Here is a 14,940-nt window from a genome sequence, read left to right on the forward strand (position 1 = left end):
TATTCTCTATCTCCTACGTCATCCAGAGAGCTCTGACTTTCGTTGCTTCTTGTGGGAATGTGCACAGACTGTACCCGAAAAACCTCCTCTTCAAAAGCCGCCCATTGCTCGATTACAGTTTTGATTCCATTTTACCAGGGCCGGATCAGTTCTCAACCCTCTGTAATTGACGCTCTTCCAATTAAGTGTTTTTACTCCAGATTACTCCTTCTCCTTTTCCATTGCTATTCTAAACCTCATGATACTCTGTTCGCTATTCCCTAAATGCTCCCCCAAGGACACTTGCTCCACATTAACTATCTCATTCCCTAGAACCAGATCCATCATTGCCTCCTAACTACAGTTGCTTAACACACCAGCTCCTCCTGCCACACTTGCCACATGCCTGCTGGATGCAACTTTATTATATTCTGTGCACTTACATATATGGCACTGATAGCATGATCTTGGAAAACCACGCATTGAACCTGGCACTGCATTTGTTGGCTGCAAGTATCCAAAGCGATGGAGGCAGAGCACATTGACAGAGGATTTAAAGAAGCTGAAGACCTCTGCTTGAAATTCTGATGTTGTTTGGCTGGTGCTTCGAGTTCCGCGTTCTGTGGTGAGGATGTATTCACTGAAGCCGAGAGACAAGGCGTTCCAAGTTGGGTTGTGCATCGCATCTGTACACAATAATGTGACTCACTCCATTCATGAAACATTTCTGATTGCCGTAATTATTTGTCTCCCAGAATAACTCATGAAGCTTCTTTTCATATTGGTAATATCAACATTGGTGACTGCCAGCTACTGAGATCCATTACATTGTGCGTGCAAGAACCGTCAACAGATGTGGGGGTGTAGCTCAGTGGTAGAGCATTTGACTGCAGATCATGATGTCTTTGGTTCGAATCCAGTCGCCCCCTTGCACATTCTAAGTGCTTCTTTTGGGGACTCAGAAAATCAGCAATCTGTCGCTGTCGTTGTTTCGATTGAGTTTGCCGCACAGATCCAGGCCTTTTGACCCAACGGGTCTGTGCCAGCCTTCATGCTTCACACAAGACACCTCCCTCCCGACTTCATTTGCCCCCATCCGCACACTCTTCCATTCCTTTCGCCCCGTGTGTTTATCTCGTTTGCCATTTCATGTATCGATGTTATTTGCCTCAACTGCTCCTTAAGTTAGCGAATTCCACATTCTTGCAACTCTTGGTAAAGAAGTTTCCCATGAATTCTCTATTGGATTTATTAGTGACTATCTTATAACCGATAGTTTTAGAGTCCCCTCCGTGTGGAAACATTTTCTCTACGTCCACCCAATCAAACCCTTTCATTATCCAAAGACCTCTATCATGTCAGCCATCAGCCTGTTAAATCTATCCTGACAGGTATTATCTTTCAGTTCTGGCATCATCATTATTTTCACCTTCGCCAATTCCTCGATATCCTTTTGATAATAGGGAGACCAGAAGTGTTCACAGTGCTCCAAGTGTGGTTTAACCAAGGATCTCGGACTACAGGGACACAAATCACTAAAAGTGGCGACGACATAAATAAAAACAAGCCAAGCACTGGGGTTCATTTCCAGGGGGATAGAATTGAAAAGCGGAGAAGTTATGTTAAGCATGTATAGTCTCCCTGATAAATACTGAGACAAAGTAACTATTCAATATTCCAGCCATTTCACTGTTATTACCTCTGAGTATATCTTGTGCATCCCTTGTTGGCCCTATCCCTATCCTGATGTTATTGACGTTTCAGTGGAATAATTGACTATTTCTTGATAATTTAATTTTGTATTTCCTTTCTGCTTTCCTGATTGCTTGTTGACATCCTTCCTAACGTCTTCATTTTCCCCTTTATCATCCTTTCCTTTATTGTCCATGCAGTTAGAATATGCATTTGTTCAATTTCTATTTTACCTTATCTCTATCTCTTTATTCATCCACAATGTTTCATTATTGAATATTTGTTGCTTTTATTTTTAGAGGAATGAATTTCTCTTGAAATCTATTGATCACCGTTTCAAATATTTCCCAAAACCTGTTCTATATCTTTGTCAAGATTTTTCCGAGTTCACCTTCCCAGGTTCCAATCTCACACCCTCAAAAATAGTTTTTTCCAATCTATTAATTTGGTCTTTGTCTTCCTGATGTCTCTCTCAATCTTTACGGTGGAGGGATTGAGGTAGGGAGTGATGTGTGAGTGAGTGAGGGAGGGAGTGAGGGAAGGACGGAATGAGGGATGGATAGAGTGAGTGAATTAGCGTGTTTGTGAGTGTGCGAGTGACTGAATGAGTGAGAGCGAGAGGGAGGTATGGAGAGCAGTCATGAGCGATAAAATTACAAATGCGAGACAGGCAGACAAGAGAGGAATCACTGCTGGATCTAGTAATGGGGAATGAAACGGAGGAGATAGGAGAAGTAAGTGTAGGCGAATATCGAGCCACTAGTGATAAGGTTTAAAATAATAATTGAGAAAGACGGCCACACGCCTATTGCCAGCACTCTCTGCGAGCATCCGCGGGTCAAATAGAGGCTTTCAGCATTTTCCACTTTTATTTCCTGGCGACGTCACAATTTCGACACTCACAGCTTCTTATTTCATGGCCAGGATGCAATTTACACACTTTCCCTTTCGTTAAGTCCCACTTCTGTTCCGTAACCTGTAAATGAATCTGTTGACTTAACAAATATTAGTCACTTCACACACTATCTCCTCCTGTCCACTCTTGCCAAATGCCTGCTGGATGTTTATTTATTACATTGATTCGATATTCTGTACACTTACATATATGGCACTGAGAGCATGATCTTGTGAAACTGCACATTGAACCTGTTGTTTCTTGTGTTGACTGTAACGATCGACAGAACTCGGGGCAGAGCACAGTGAGAGAGCACTTGACAGCTGCTGGAGAAACATCTGGTTGAAATTCAGGTGTCGTTTGTCTGGTGCTCCCAGTTCCGCGTTCTGTGGTGAGGATGTGTTCACTGAAGTTTAGTGATAAGGCTTTCCATGTTGGGTTGTGCATCGCATCTGTACACAATAGTGTGACTCACTCCGTTCATGATTCATTTCTGATTGCTGTATTTACCTGTCTCCCAGAATAAATGATGAAGCTTATTTTCATGTTGGTCATATCAACACGGTGACTGCCAGCTGCTGAGCTCCATTACATTGTGCGTGCAAGAATGTTCAACAGATGTGCGGGTGTAGCTCAGTGGTAGAGCATTTGACTGCAGGTCAAGAGGTCTCTGGTTCGAATCCAGGCGCCCCCTTGCACATTCCCAGTGCTTCTTTTGGGGAGTCAGAAAATCAGTAATCTGTTGCTGTCGTTGTTGAAATTGAGTTTGCCGCACAGATCCAGGCCATTTGACCCAACGGGTCTGTGCCAGCCTTTCGGCTTCACACAAGACTCCTCCCTCACTGCTTCACTTGCCCACATCCGCACATTCTTCCATTCCTTTCGCCCCCGTGTGTTTGTCTCGTTTGCCATTTCATGTGTCGATGTTATTTGCCTCAACGACTCCTGACGGTATCGAATTCCACATTCTTGCAACTCTTTGGCAAAGAAGTTTCCCATGAATTCTCTATTGGATTTATCAGTGACTATCTTATATTGATAACCAATAGTTTGAGAGTCCCCTACGAGTGGAAACATTTTCTCTCCGTCGACCCAATCAAACCCTTTCATTATCCAAAGACCTCCATCATGTCAGCCATCAGCCTGTTAAATCTATCCTGAAAGGTATTATCTTTCAGTTCTGGCATCATCATTATTTTCACCTTCGCCAATTCCTCGATATCATTTTTATAATAGGGAGACCAGAAATGTTCACAGTGCTCCAAGTGTGGTTTAACCAAGGATCTCGGACTACAGGTACACAAACCACTAAAAGTGGCGACGACATAAATAAAAACAAGCCAAGCACTGGGGTTCATTTCCAGGGGGATAGAATTGAAAAGCGGAGAAGTTATGTTAACCATCTATCGTCTCCCTGATAAATACTGAGGCAAAGTAACTATTCAATATCCCAGCCATTTCACTTTCATTACCTGTTAGTATATCTTGTGTATCGCTTGTTGGCCCTTTCCCTATCCTGATGTTATTGACGTTTCAGTGGAATAATTGACTATTTCTTGATAATTTAATCTTGTATTTCCTTTCTGCTTTCCTGATTGCTTTTTGACATCCTTCCTAACATCTTCATTTCCCCTTTATCATCCTTTCCTTTATTGTCCATGTGATTCGAAGATGCCTTTGTTTAATTTCAATTTTACCCTTATCTCTTTATTCATCCACAATGTTTCATTATTGACTATTTGTTTTTTTTTAGAGGAATATAGTTCTCTTGAACTCTATTGATCACCGTTTCAAATATTTCCCAAAACCTGTTGTATATCTTTGTCAAGATTGTTTCCAAGTTCACCTTCCGAGGTTCCAATCTCACCCCATCAAAAATAATTTGTTTCCAATCTATTAATTTGGTCTTTGTCTTACTTATGTCTCTCTCAATCTTTTACGGTGGAGGGATTGAGGTAGGGAGTTAGTTTGCTGGTGAGTGAGGGAGGGATGGAGGGAGTGAGGGAAGGATGGAATGAGGGATGGATAGAGTGAGTGAATTAGCGTGTTCGTGAGTGTGCGAGTGACTGAATGAGTGAGAGCGAGAGGGAGGTATGGAGAGCAGGCAGGAGTGATAAAATTACAAAAGAGAGACAGGCAGACAAGAGAGGAATCACTGCTGGATCTAGTAATGGGAAATGAAACGGAGGAGATAGAAGTAAGTGTAGGCGAATATCGAGGCACAAGTGATAAGGTTTAAAATAATAATTGAGAAAGACGGCCACAAGCCTATTGACAGCACTCTGCGAGCATCCGCGGGCCAAATAGAAGCTTTCAGCATTTTCCACTTTTATTTCCTGGCGACGTCAAACTTTCGACACTCACAGATTCTTATTTCATGGCCAGGATGCAATTTACACACTTTCCCTTTCGTTAAGTCCCACTTCTGTTCCGTAACCTGTAAATGAATCTATTGACTTAACAAATATTACAGTCACTTCACACACTATCTCCTCCTGTCCGCTCTTGCTAAATGCCTGCTGGATGTTTATTTATTACATTGATTCGATATTCTGTACACTTCAATATATGGCACTGAGAGCATGATCTTGTGAAACTGCACATTGAACCTGGTGTTTCTTGGGTTGACTGTAACGATGTAAAGAGCTGGGGGCAGAGCAGAGTGAGAGAGCATTTGACTGCAGCTGGGGAAAAGTCTGGTTGAAATTCAGGTGCCGTTTGTCTGGTGCTTCATGTTCCGTGTTCTGTGGTAAGGATGTGTTCACTGAAGCTCTGTGACAATGCTTTCCATGTTGGGTTGTGCATCGCATCTGTACACAATAGTGTCACTCACTCTATTCATGAAACATTACTGATTGCCCGAGTGATTTGTCTCCCTGAATAACTGATAAAGCTTCTTTTCATGTTGGTTTTTCAACATTGATCACTGCCAAGTACTGAGCTCCGTTACCTTGTGTGTGTAAGAAGCGGGGCTGGTTGTGGGGGTGTAGTTCAGTGGCAGAGCATTTGACTTCAGATTAAGAGGTATTTGGTTCAAATCCAGGTACCCCTTTGCATTGTAAATGCTTATCTTGGGATGCGTAGGGTAAGTGTACCCTCCCTGCAGAAGCAGGATTGTTGCTTATGTTCTGTTACGTTATGCCGACAGCAGTTGAGAAGTCCACTCATCTCGATTGTTCCATCCTGATGTTTACGCTCCACATGAGCCTCCTCCCTCCCTACTTCATCTCACCCGATCACCCTGCCCTTTACTTCATCTGCTTATCTTGCTTCCCCTTTAAAGCATCTATGCCATTCGCCTGAACTATTCCTTTTGTTGGGAGTTTCACATTCTTCCCAAACTTTAGGTAAAGATGTTTCTCTTCAATTCCGATTGGATTTATTAGTGACTAGCTCATATTTATGACCTCTCGTTTTGGTCTCCCTCACAAATGGAAGCATTCTGACGACGTCTACCCTACCAAACCCTTTAATTATCTTAAAGATCTCTATCAGGTCATCCCCCAGTCTTCTCTTTTCGAGATAAAAGAGCTCCAACCTGTTGAGCCTTTCCTGATAAGTATTTCCTGATAAGTCCGAGTTCTATTATCATCCTTGTGAATCTTTTTTGCTGCTTTGCCAATTCCTCTCTAATCTTCTTATAATCTGGAGACCAGAACTTTTCACATTACTTCAAGTGTGGTCCAACCAAGGTTTATTCCTGCTTATCATCTGGTTTTCAATTGTATCCCTTCGTGGTCTCAGCCCGGATCCCTGTGGAATACCACTTCTCATCTTTTGTCAGTCTGAATAACGACCCTTACCCTTACGCTCTGTTTTCTGTTTTGTAGCCAGCTTGCTATCCATTTTGATACTTGTCCACTGACTCCACATCCTCAGACCTTAGATATGAGTTGAAAATGCTGAACCTTATTGAAGGCTTTTTGAAAATCCAAATTTATTACGACTGCTACATCAGCCATGTCTATTCTTCCTGTTACTTCTTCAAAGAATTCAATAAGATTGCTCAAGCATGACCTTCCTTTCTGAAATCCGTGCTGTCTATTATTTATTATAATTTAGTTTTCTAGATATTTTTTCTGTTGCATCATAGAGTAATCATTACATTATCTACACTAACACCGATTATAAACTCACTGTTTTGTTGCTCCCTGGGCTTGTTCTATCTCCCTTTTTTATTTTAGGAATAGGATTGCTGTCCATCAGACCTCTAACAATATTCCCTTTTCTAATGAATGTTTACACATATGAAAGAATATCTCTGCTATCTCTTCCCTAATGTCTATTAACATGCGCGGCTGCAATCGATCCTGACTGGGGGTCCTTTCCTCTCTAAGTTTGATTAGTTTATCAATTATCTTTTATGTTTTGTAGTGAAATTGCAGTTAAGGAGGAGGAGTGTGAAACATTGGATGGAATAAACATGTTGAGAGAAGAAGTATTAAGGAAATTAGCATCTTTGAATGTAGATTAATCCCCAGGGCCGGATGAAATGTATCCCAGGCTGTTAAAAGAAGCAAGGGAGGAAATAACGGAGACTCTGAACATCATTTTCCAATCCTCCCTGGATAAGGCGTGGTGCTGGAGAATTGGAGGACTGCTAGTGTCTTACCGTTATTTAAAAAGGGAGATAAGGATAGACCGAGTTATTATCGGCCAATCAGTTTTACCTCGGTGGTGGGCAAATTTTTGGAATCAATTCTGAGTGACACGTTAAACCATCACGTAGAAAGGAACGGGTTAATGAAGGACAGTCAAGATGGATTTATAAGGGAAGATCGTGACTGACTGACTTGATTGAATTTTTTGAGGAGGTAACAAGGATTGTCAATGACGGCAGTGCATTTGATGTCGTCCACAAGGATTCTAGCAATGGTCGACGGGAGTTTTTATGACTGGAAGGCTATTTCCAGTCAGGTTCCGCATGGCTCACTATTCGGTCCCTTGCTTTTCCTGGTATATATTAATGATTTTAACTTAAATGTACGTGCATGATAAAGAAGTTTGCTGAGGATACAAAAATTGACGGTCAACTTTTGTATTCTCTGCAAACTTCTTTATCATGCCCCATAATTTTAAGTTAAAATCATGAATATATAGTGAGGAGGAAACCTGTAGACTGCAGGAAGATATCAACGGACTAATCAGGTGGGCAGAAAATTGACAAATTCAATTCAATCCGGACAGGTGTGAGGTGATGCATTTGGGGAGGGCAAACAAGGCAATGGAATACAAAATAAATGGAATGATACTGAGAGGTAGAGGACGTGAGGGACCTTGGAGTGAATTTGCTTTCTTCGCCGAGGCATAGAATATAAGAGCAGGGACGTTATGCTCGAGCGGTATAAAACACTGGTTATATCACAGCTTAAGTACTGCATACAGTTCTGATCACCATATTACAGGAAACAATGTAATTGTACTGGAGAGGATACAAAGGAGAGTGGACGAATGAGTGAATGAGTGAGTGAATGAGTGAATGAGTGATTGAGTGAGTGAGCGAATGAGTGCGTGAGTAAGTGAGTGAGTGAGTGAATGAGTGAGTGAGTGATTGAGTGAGTGAGCGAATGAGTGCGTGAGTAAGTGAGTGAATGAGTGAGTGAGTGATTGAGTGAGTGAGCGAATGAGTGCGTGAGTAAGTGAGTGAGTGAGTGATTGAGTGAGTGAATGGGTGAGTGAGTGAGTGAATAAGTGAGTGAGTGGATGAATGAGTGATTGCGAGAGGGAAGCAGGGAGAGAAGACAGGAGCGATGAAATGACAAAAGGGAGACAGGCAGACAAGAGAGGAATCACTGCTGGATCTCGTAATGGGAAGTGAAATGGAACAGATAAGAGAAGTAAACGTTGGGGAACATCTAGGCACGAGCGATCACAACATAATAAGGTTTATAAATATCATTGCGAAAGACGGTCACAGTTCTGTCGCCTGCACTTTCTGACTGCATTTGACGGCCAAAAGTAGTTTATGGAGAATTTTCCACTTTTGTTTCCCGGAAATTACACACTTTGGGCACTCACAGCCTCTTATTTCATGGCTCGGATGTAAATTCTGTAATTTACAAAGTTTTCCATTCGTAAAAACCCATTTCTGTTCCGTAACCAGCAATTGGATGTATTGACTTAACATATAGAATCATAGAAATGTTACAGCACAGAAGGAGACCATTCGGCCCATCGGGCGCGGGCCGGCTCCCTGCAAGTGCAACCCAGTGACACTCCCCCATCCTATCCCCGTAGCCCTGCAATTTTTTCCCTTCAAGTACTTATCCAGTTCCCTTTTGAAGGCCATTATTGAATCTGCCTCCACGACCTCCTCGAGCAATGCATTCCAGATTCTAACAACTCAATGCGTAAAACAGTTTCTCTCTATCTACTCTGCAAGAAACCTCATGGTTTTGAAGACCTCCATCAAATTTCGTCTCAACCTTCTCTGCTCTGAGGAGAACAACCTCAGCTTCTCCAGTCTATGCACGTAACTGAAGTCCCACATCCCTGAAATCATTCCAGTAAATATTTTCTGCACCCTCTCTAAGGCCTTCACATCCTTCCTAAAGCGTGGTGCCCAGAATTTGACACAATACTCCAGTTGAGGCCAAACCAGTGTTTTACAAAGGTGAAGCCCTGAGAGGGGGTGCAGAAAAAAATTACTAGCATAATTCCAGGAATGAGGGACTTTAGTTACATGGATCGACTGGAGAATATGGGCTTGCTCTCCTTGGAACAGAGACGGTTTTGTCGAGTTTTGATAGAGGTATTCAAATCATGAAGGATCTCGACATGGAAGAAGGAGAGAAACTGTTCACATTGGCGGAAGGGTTCAGAACCAGAGGACATAGATTTAAGGTGATTGGCAAAATAACCAAAGGTGACATGAGGAAAAACTTTTTCACGCAGTGAGAGGTTCGGATTTGGAATGCACTGCCCGAGGATGTGATGGAGGCAGATTCAATCACGGCCTTGAAAGGGGAGCTGGTTAAGTACTTGAAAGGAAAAAAAATGCAGGGCTTCGGGGAAAGGCAAGGGAGTGTTTCTAGCTGGATCGCTCTTGCAGAGAGCCAGCACGGACTCGATGGGCCAAATGGCCTCTTTCCGTGCTGTAACCTTTCGATGATTCAACTTTATGTGTTGGAGGCGATTCAAAGGGAACAGAGCGTGCCGTAAATCGACACATCTCTCAGTATCCTCGCAAGCAATGCAGTTTAAGAGCAATTAATCCTGAAACGTCTTACTTGATAACTCAAGTCGTACACTCGAAACCAATTTGGTAAAGGAAGACTAATATTGGGGACTGGAAATAGTTAGTGTACAACTTGATATTGCTGCACACTGGAATAGAAAACGAGATTGGATGGACAGAAGTGGTCTGAAAGGATGGCCGATCGGCAGTGGGACGCCATGAACTGTTACACTGGCTGCACAATTGAGCGAACAGCGGCTCGTTGGTCTAGGGGTATGATTCTTGCTTAGGGCGTTTCATTGAATAATATGCAAGAGGTCCCGGGTTCAAATCCCGGATGAGCCCTCCTGTGTTGCTCCTTTTAGTGAAAAGTCACCAATTGGCTTCTGACATCTTTTCAGTGTTGCTGTTGGTGGAACTGAATTCTTTCCAGACCATGTTTGAGCTCCAGTGGACTGAATGCCGAAGATTCATCGGCGCAACACACAGAAAGCAAATAAAATGTCTCAAGATGATGAGGAGATTGAAACTGAATTTGCATTTTTCCCAATTCAGGCGGATATTAGATGACGGGATAGAAAGCCACATATCCAAGTTTGCCGATGACGCCAAGATGGGCAGCATTGTTAGCAGTGCAGATGAAAGCATAAAATTACAGAGATGCATTAATACAATGAATGACTGGGTAAAATTGTGTCAAATCGATATCTGTTTAGTCAAGTGTGAGGTCATCCACTTTGGACCTAGAAGGATAAATCAGAGTATTTTCGAAATGGTGAAAAGCTCGAAAAAGTGAAGGTCCAAAAAGACTTCGGGGTCCATGTACATAAATCATTAAAATGTCATGGACAGCTAAAAAAAATAATCAAAAATGTTAATGGAATGTTGGTCTTTATATCTAGACGACTAGAATACAAGGGGATAGGCATTATGATACAGTTATACAAAGCTCTGGTGAGACCACACCTGAAGTATTGTATTCAGTTCTGGGCAACGCACCTTCGGAAGGATATATTGGCTGTGGAGTGAGTGCAGCGTCGATTTACTAGAATGTTACCTGGACACCAAGGGTTAAATTAGGCGGAAAGTTTACACAAACTGGGGTTTACCTCGAATTTAGTCGATTAAGGGCTGATTTGATCGAACTTTTCAAAATATTAAGGGGAACTGATGGAGTAGATCGAGAAAAACTATTTCCGCCGGCTGGGATGTCTAAGACTTGGGGACATAGCCTAAACATTAGGGTCAGGACTTTCAGGAGTGAAGTTCGGAAACACTTCTCCAAAGCAAAGGGAGGTAGAAGTTTGGAACTCACTTCCGCAAACCGCAGTTGATGCGAGCTGAATTGTTAATTTTAAACCTGAGATTGATCGATTTTTGTTAACTGAAGTTATTCAGCGATACGGGGCTAAGGCGATTATATGGAGTTCGGTCACATATCAGCCATGATCTGTTTGAATTGCGGAACAGGCTCGAGGGGTGAAATGGCATACTTATATTCCTCAGCTCCTCATTGGTGAGAATGATTCTGCATTGGCCGGAAATCGAACCAAAGTCTCCCGCATAAGAATTGAGAATTCGACCCCTGCACAACCAATGCGCGCGTTCTTAATAGCGGCAAGTGTCCATTTGGAATCCTATCTCAACGAACATGCCGTTTACAGCTGCGGTGGCCGAGTGTTTAAAGCGTTGGACTCAAAATTCAATTGAGGTTTTCCTGCGCAGGTTTCAATTCTGCTCGCAGAGACACTGTTCAAAGATCTCTTCAGTGCTGAAATAGATTAACTTGGAGTTAATTGACCGCAGTTATCTCTCTCCCAGAATGAGAGATTTTACAGCGTGGCCGGTGCTTTTAATTAGTGTCGGATCTTCTCTTGCAAGATTTCAAGACCCGAGAAGGAATCTCTCCCAATCTGTAACTTAAATTCTGCTAGTTTGCAAAACCTGACATTTTTACTCTTTATTTTCTTTGTCTGCATCTCTCTATCTCTCCCTGTCTCTGTCTCTTGTCTCTCTGCTTTGTCCCGATGGACTTCTCAGGCTTCCTTGAACGGCGACAGCTGATCTCACCAGCAACAATAGCAGAGAATGTGAAAGGAAAAAAAAGACTGAGACAGTAGGAAAAGGAAAGGTGCAACCCAGCTGATAAATTGGTAGCTAATGTATCCACATTCATGGATCTTCGCTCTCATAGTGAATGAAAGCAGCAATTTGAGTAAAGTGTACTTATGGTGGAGTGTAAACTATGACGATGCCGAGACAGACGACAATGTCGTTTCAGAGTAATTCATTCTGTAAAGTGTTACTTGATAATACAAGTCGTACATTCAAAACAAATTTGATATTTTTGATGTGATATAATTAGTGCAGAACTTGACATTGTACAAGAAAGCGGGATTCTATCGACAGAGCCTTCTGAAAGGATGGCGGATCGGCTGCGTGGCAGCGAAATTTTACAGTGGTTGCACGGCTCTGTTGCCAGTTGGTCTTTGGGTCTGATTCTCGCTCAGGGAGTTTCATTGGTTCAAATCCAGGATAAGCCCCGTTGTGTCCCCATTTTTAGTCAAAAATCACCAATTGGCTTCTCACATCTTTTCAGCGGTGCAGAAGGCAGGTTTGACTTATCTCCAGCAGAACATGTTTGAGCACCAGAGGACAGAATGCAAAGGGTTTGTCCACGCAACACACGGAGACGAAATGAAGATAATCTTTCAAGAAGTTGGACAGATTGAAGCCGTCACATGAATTTATCCCAATTCAGGCGATCTCATGGGTGCAGAATACAAAAGGTAAAGGATGCTGCATTGTCCTGGAAAGAAACTCATGGTTTACCGCCGGCAGGCAAGGGTTTCACACTGAGCCACCAATGCACACCACGGCTGCAGACTGCACGTGTAACGTTGGATACATGTCTGGAACATGCAGACTGGCAGAGTTCCGGTTTGTCCACCTCAAAAATTTCAAGAATTGCCTTCAAGCTGCACCTTAAAATCTGCTCAATCACAGAATTTGGAGATTTATACTATTTTTCTTTGCATGCATCTCGATATCTCTGTCTGCGTTTCTTCCCTCTCTGCCTTTCCCCCTGATGGACTTATACAGCTTCTTTGAACGGCCAGACGGGTTTCTGGAACGCCCAGGTTTCCAGACTGTAGAATCTTCAGTCCATTTATTGTATTTCGACAGGATGATCTTTGCTATTTTTCCGTCTCCGTATTCAGAAAATATAAGCCCAGATGGGATTTCATCTCCTCGGGTCCCGTCACCTTCGGGTAATGGGAATGAACCCAATCTATCATTCGGTCTTAATATCTGTATTCTCATTGCTTAAGAATAAAATTACGGGGTTACAGTTATTTTGAGGACACATTTTGCAAATTAACACATAACAGACTTATTCGAAAACTAGAAGCACGTAATTAGCTAAAGGATAGGAGGCAGAGAGTCGTGGTGAACGGATGTTTTTCTGACTGGAGAGAAATATGCAGTGGGATCACCCAGGGGTCGGTATGAGGACTATTGCTTTTCTTGTTATAAATACATGACTTGGATGTAGGAATAGGGAGTACAGTTTGGAAATTTGCGGATGAGACAAAACTTGGCAACTTAGAGCATAGTGAGGAAGATAGTAGCAGACTTCAGGAGAACATGGACAGACTGGTGAAATGGGCAGTCACGTGACAGATTTAACGCCGATCAGTGTGAAGTCATGCACTTTTGGAAGCAGAACAAGAAGAGGCAGTATAATCTAAATGGAACAATTTATGGGGGGTTGCAAGAGCAGGGGGACCTGGGGGAGCATATTCACAAAACAGGGCAAGTTAATAAGGTAGTTAAAAAGCGTATGGGATATTTGGCTTTGTAAATGGGGGCATTGAATTTAATTACAAGGAAGTCACACAAAACCTTTACAAGTCACTGGTTAGGCCTCAGCTGGAATATATTGTACACTTCTGGGCACCATACTATACGAAGGATGAAAAAGGATTGAAGGGGATTCAGAGCAGGTTGACCTGGATGATACCAGGGATGAGGGACTTCAGTTATTTGGAGAGATAGGAGAAGCTGGGATTATTCTCCTGACAGCAGAGATGGTTAACGGGAGACCAAAGAGAGGTATTCAAAATAATGAGGGGTTTTGAAATAGCAAGTAGGGAGAAATTGTTTCCTCTGGCAACTGGGTCGGTAACCAAAGATCATAGATTTAAAATAATTGGCAAAATAACCAGAGAGGAATTTAAGAGATTTTTTTTCACACAGAGGGTTTGTTAAGATCAGGAACGCACTTCCTGAAAGGGTGGTTGAAGCAGATATCACAGGATCATTCAAAAGGCAATTAGACATGTACTTGAGGAGGACTAATTTGCAGGGTTATGGGGAAAATCTGGGGTGTGGGTCTAATTTGGACAGGACTTCGAAAAATAGCCGGCACAGGTACGATGGCCGAATGGCCTCCTTCTATGCTGTAAGATTCTATGATTCTATGATTACCTTCTGAATCGTTGGAATTGATAATATTTAGTGTTGTGGAGCCAAGAAAATTATAACCATGATATTCGGCTTCTCCATTTCCTTATGAATATCGCAGATTATAATGTCCAGGCGGGGTGGGACTGAATGGTGGATAGAGTGCGGAGATTGGGATGGAAGCCCAGCAGAATGAACTTGATGTCAACAGCAGGCGGTGAACCTTCTTCTCCAGAGAGGATCGTCATTTCAGTTCAGAAGGAAAAAGGTATCAAGAAAATCGGGTGAAATAGACAGGGAATGATCCGGGACTGACAGCACATCCCTTTTAAACAGACACAGACACGGAATGATCCAAGACTGACAGCACATCCCTTTTAAACTGACACAGACACGGAAAAATTCCGGGACTGACAGCACATCCCTTTTAAACTGACACAGACACGGAATGATCCGTGACTGACAGCACATCCCTTTTTCACCGATAGAGACACGGAATGATCCCGACATAAATCATAATTATGGTACATAAATTTCTCTTACGTTGACTACAAGATTTACTCGTTTTACAACGACATCACTGTCCACTTTTATTATTCGCGACCTTGCAATCTCAATACCTTGTTGGTTGGAACTGTTGCTGATTTCAGCAAACAATGCAAAAAATTCCTTCTGCCGTTTGCCGACCTTCTGGATGGACTGAATGAAAGAAACAAGATTAAACACAACG

The 14,940-nt window shown here is 42.5% G+C and overlaps 3 non-coding genes across 3 annotated transcripts; all 3 read left to right on the forward strand.

The window, feature by feature from the left end:
- The first annotated feature begins 836 nt into the window (after window positions 1-836).
- trnac-gca (transfer RNA cysteine (anticodon GCA)) lies at window positions 837-908 on the forward strand. The gene has a single exon. It is a non-coding gene; the product is annotated as a tRNA-Cys (tRNA).
- Window positions 909-3,188: 2,280 nt separating this feature from the next.
- On the forward strand, window positions 3,189-3,264 carry trnac-gca (transfer RNA cysteine (anticodon GCA)). Its single transcript has one exon. It is a non-coding gene; the product is annotated as a tRNA-Cys (tRNA).
- A 6,735-nt stretch (window positions 3,265-9,999) lies between these two features.
- trnap-agg (transfer RNA proline (anticodon AGG)) lies at window positions 10,000-10,088 on the forward strand. Its single transcript is given in 2 exon segments — window positions 10,000-10,035; window positions 10,053-10,088. It is a non-coding gene; the product is annotated as a tRNA-Pro (tRNA).
- The last annotated feature ends 4,852 nt before the right edge of the window (window positions 10,089-14,940 follow it).

The sequence above is a fragment of the Heptranchias perlo genome, chromosome 20, assembly GCF_035084215.1.
Source record: "Heptranchias perlo isolate sHepPer1 chromosome 20, sHepPer1.hap1, whole genome shotgun sequence".
NCBI lineage: Eukaryota > Metazoa > Chordata > Chondrichthyes > Hexanchiformes > Hexanchidae > Heptranchias > Heptranchias perlo.